This window comes from Mastomys coucha, unplaced genomic scaffold, assembly GCF_008632895.1.
Source record: "Mastomys coucha isolate ucsf_1 unplaced genomic scaffold, UCSF_Mcou_1 pScaffold9, whole genome shotgun sequence".
Classification (NCBI taxonomy): Eukaryota; Metazoa; Chordata; class Mammalia; order Rodentia; family Muridae; genus Mastomys; species Mastomys coucha.
The window spans coordinates 54,838,425-54,843,442 of NW_022196915.1; positions in this window are offsets into that span (position 1 = coordinate 54,838,425).

Consider the following 5,018-nt stretch of genomic DNA (forward strand, 5'->3'; position numbering starts at 1 on the left):
TGATTCAGCGGCCGCTCCAAGCTCCACGTGGGCCCACGCCACACTGGACCCCACACTTGGGTGTCGCCGGGCCGGCCTTTTCCTAGCCTCCCCTTGAGTTCCAGACCACTTGTCACCCGGTAGATTGCCCTTCTCTGCTTTTTCACCTGCAGTTTGAGGTTCACAGCTTTGAAGCAAGTGCCCTTTCTCAGCGCCCTTTCTTTGTCTCCTACTCTCGGCCCTTTGGGCAGCTCTTCTCCGGCCGGCCTGGCTTTCCTTTGACCCCCCTACCTCTTAGTCTCTTTCTTCCTTACTTTTGGCCTTTGGGTTTGCTGTTCTTTACCACACACACCCCTCCCACCTCTCCACGCGGCCCTTCTCCCTCTACTTCTTCTTCTTTTTGTTTTTTATTTTTTTGTTTTTTTAAGTTCTTCTCACCCGGCATTTCCCTTGAAGCCCTTTCCCCTAGGACTTTTTTCTTTGCAGCCTTGTCTTTCACCCTCGTTACCCACGACTCTCTTTTTAATTCCCGCACCCATCCTTACCTTCCTTGTCCTCCCTCTCCTCCCCCTACTCCTTGTCTTAAAGCAGCAAGAGATGTGCTGAGAGTTATCCAGAAGAAAAGAAGAAAGAGAGAGTTTTTGAGGAACGGCCAGCCGGAAACCCCCGGAAAGGGGACAAAGGGGACAGGCTGGGGTAGTCATTTGTGTTAAAAGTGGGAAGTGGCACTCCAGCAGTCTGCTTAATGGTTGGGGGACGTCTACAGCTTCCAGCAGGTAAGGCGCTGCGACGCCCAAGGATCAGGCAGCACCAAGGACAGCGCCCAGGCGAGCCCAAGGGATGCTGCTGGATTCGCAGCCTACCAGAGCCCAGAGAGGGTCACTTCTGGCTCAGCTCCCCCAGTGAATACTATTAAACCTGTTTGTAGCGACTGTTTGTTTGTAGGAAACAAGCTGGAAATCCCACGCTAAGACTTCTATGCAGTGCAGAGTTGGCACAATGAACAGACTGCAGATTTTGAAAACAACTAAAATCCATTAAACTCAGTTAGGGAAAATAGAGGCTTGAAACCCCGTTTGACTTTACCAGCAAATGATGGATGCTAGAAAAGGAGGAGAAGGAGACACAAGGCCTGAAATTTGAAGGTCAACTACTCATTGGGAAGGGGAAGTGCGAGATGAAAAATCCAGGGAGATAGCGTGTTATGTTAACTTTGAAAGTTGCATAGTCATCTTTCTGTCTGCGTACTACTTACGTACATGTACTGTTACAACTGACAGGGCAACTGAATTAGTTTTAAATTAATTGAAAGGTAACTGGACAGACTCATCCCATGCTTGAATAAGCTAGGTGGTCCCCCCACCCCCATTTAAAAATGCATTGTATTTCCTTATGTAAATTTTGATGACTGATTTGGAATGGAGCCACCGTCCTTTAAGTATATTTATTTAAACAAACATTCTACAGAGGGTTTCCTTTGGGTGTGTACTTTGAACTGAAAATGCCCTTCTATTTTGGATTACAGTTCGTGAAGATTCAGAGTGAAAAAGTTCAGAGTCCTGATAGAAAAAGTAAGGGATGGACTGCAGTTCTAATGCCCGAGCAGGGGTCACAGGAAGGAGTGGGCGTTGTGAAATGCTTGCTGTGGGCCAGAATAAACCAGTGCTTGGAAGCAGAGGCAGCAGACTGATATACCTTTTCTGGCAATATTCTCTAATCTCTGCTTCATTATGTGACGGAGTTGTATTAATCAGTAAGTAATCACAGACGCCTTCCTTTCTGAGGCGTTGATTTTGTAGTTTTATAAGCTGCCAGCCCATACATTTTAAGGCAGAAGCGAGTTCTTTTTAAAAGGGAAAGAGCTCGTTTAAGGAGTTACTTTTGGTTCTCGAATGTGAAAACTGCAGCATTGCGGGCTGCGGGGGTGGAGGGTGAGGGGGCTGGGCAGGAGGCCCATCTGGTCTGCTGAATGTTGCTTACTGTTCAAGCAGAGAGAGCCCAGACTCAAGTCAATAAGGATGGCGTTCCACGAAGTGGAGGACTAACTTGTAAATACTGTAAACCCCCCAAAATAATCGATTTCCTATGGAAAAGTAAATGAAAATGAAAACTTCGTGGTCCTGTCAGGTGTGGGCTAGCAGGGTGGGACCTCAGCAGGATGCCATGTAGATGTTGCTGCATCCTAACTCTGCGGCATTTATCCTTGAGCTCTGCATGGCTGCCTGCTTTTACTAAGATGTAGAAAGCTGCCAGCTGTATCTTGCTGCACACTCCTAGGAACAGCTCCCTGCAGTGATAGCTAGCAGGCTTCAGCTGCGAGTTTTCTGCGGGGCTTTGGCAAGGAGATGACTCTGCAGAGACATTTACAAGGAAGCATGCGTTTAATTTCACAATCAGCCTGTTTTGCCTCGTGTCTAAACCAGCTCGAAAATTGTTGAACATCCAACCAGTTGCAGAAAGGGAAAAGTCCTGCTTGCAAACAAAGTCATGGCCAATGGCTTAGGCTAAACCTGGTGCTGATAGCTTAACATCTTAGCTGCAATGTCACCTGAACTGTTGATTAATCTGGGCCTTAAGGGATGATGCAGGGACTTATAAGTTCCTTTGTTAAGGGGAAAATGTGCTAATGGTTTAAAAATTAGGGCTTCAGTCCTACCGCACTTTTCTGCAGCCTTTCATTCTATACTTTGTTCTTTCATTTCCATATTTGTCCTGAAGGTGACTTGAAGGGTAAACCTTTTAAAAGTCTTTTTAAAAATATTACTATGATTATTATTACTATTATTTAAAAGGGCTATGGCAGCAATTCTTTTTTCTCCTTTTCTCTTCTGAGTTTTTGAAGAAAATTTACTTCCTTAATATTTTTGATAGAGAGAAATGGTGTGCACATTTCCTCTCCTTGGTGACATTATAGCTATAGAACTGTAACATACTAGCAACAGAGGAAATGAGTGAGAAAGGGCAGCTGACTTTACCACACTGTGGGGCTGGCATTGAATTTACGACAGTACTTTTGTGGTTTATTCCAAAGAAGGAAGTTATATATATGATTCAGATATAAGAATCTTAATGAAATTATCTCTGAATTGTTGCATAAGATACTGTCTGTTTTGAATTACTTTTTGGAGAATGGAAGAACATTTTTTTTTCTATTTCTAATTCCTTCAGTAGGTGAGATGTGACTGCTAACTTGAGTTAACGGAAAGCACTGTAAGGAATTTGAGGGTCTGCTGCTGTGAATCAATGCCAGAAAAGCCCGAAGGAGACTTAGGTTTTAAAAAACGCTACAGTTTCTCCAGGAGTTACTCCATAGTTAGAGCTGAGTGCAGATGAATTGGAGAGGTAATATTATATTAATTTGCAGGATGTTTTTAATAGTTAAGCTGGCTTTACCAAGAGTCAGGACAGCTCTTGATTGAAAATGGAAATACAATATTTGCACAAGAGGTTCATTTATTGAGTCAAAAATGAAGATCTATATGGATCCTATTTTTCTTCCTTTTTTTTTTACTTCCTTACACTTTTCTTTTAAGATTTTATACACACACACACACACACACACACACACACACACAAATGAAGAGTGGTAGCCAAAAAAGCTCTGCAAGGAAGAAAGGAAGGGAAGGAGGGATAGAGGGAGGGAACACATTGCCCAGTGGGTAGGGTGCTTCTGCCTATGATGAGATCCTAGCAGCCTGCTGCGATGTGGGCCCTGTGATGTTGCCTGGGATCTTCTTCTAGAACCTATAATAAATAACTATCTATGACTTTCCTCTGGTACTTGTTAAAGGGGTAGTTGATCTAAGAGGCCCAGAACAGAATCTGCTGGGAAGGAGACCGAGTTGAAAAAAAAGAAACCAGACCACTCACTTATTTCTCATTGAATCTCAGATGTCAAAGTTTATAAGCAGGCCAGGCTTGTTTATTTGTTTTATTTTTTGGAAGGAATGTAAAAATATCCCCAGGAGAGAAAGGTGTTTTTTTTTTTTAATCAGAACAATTGGGTTGTATGTATATGCTGCTGCTATTTTTAATGAAAACAAATCCATCTGGTACAGTGTCTCTTTTCTGGCATTAAGTCCCCTAGAGTATGCTTACTTCTCTTACCAAATACTTTCTACATTGAATATTATATTACATGATATTTCTGCCAGTTTCTACCTTTATCAAGTTAGTTTGAAGTAGTCTTCATAAATCTTAAAATATTTCATCTTCATAGATGTGAACTTAATCAGCTTGAAATTTTTCTCTGTAGAAAAGTCATGTTTTCTGGGGCCGAGCTTTAGCTGTCGGCTCACACCAGCATGCTGCTTTCCTTTTTGCTGTGTAATGCTAGCACTCTGCTGCTGTGAATCAATGCCAGAACAGCCGAAGAAGGAGCCTTAGGTTTTTTTTAAAAAAAAAAAAAAAAAAAAAAAAAAAAAAACCTAGCGCTTCACCAGGAGAAATTCTATAGCTAGAGCTTAGTGCAGATAAATCAAAGAGGTATTGTTATATTAATTTGCAGCATGTTATTAATGGTCAAACTGGTTTTACTGAGAGTCAGGACAGCTCTTGATAAGGTGCACCTGAGCTCTTAAAGCTGCAGTACCTCTGAGTTTACCAGTGCAGCCTTGTAACATTGTATCTTAGTTCAAGTTTTCTGTGGTCTGACTTAGAGAAGTTCCTCTTACTGGGGAGGTTTCATTAGAATGAACTTTCTAACCATAACATTTGTAACCTAGTGTTTTGAGATTAAATTTCTGAGCTAAACACAGGGATATAAATTTAAACTTCTCATTCACTGTCATCATTTCAAACCTGAGTTCTTTTTCTTAGTCTGGAGCATCACGAAAAGCTGGATTCTCTCACAAATGTCTGAAGATGACTCGTGAGCAGAGCCCCAGGTCCCTCTTGGATTGCCAAGAACATTTAAAATAATTTCACTCATTTAGTGGGCACAAAACAGAAGTTTACAAAAAATAGAAATTTACAAAATGCAGAAAAACAGTATTATATCTTTTTTCTAGGCTTTAAATGAATTTAAATATAGATACAGA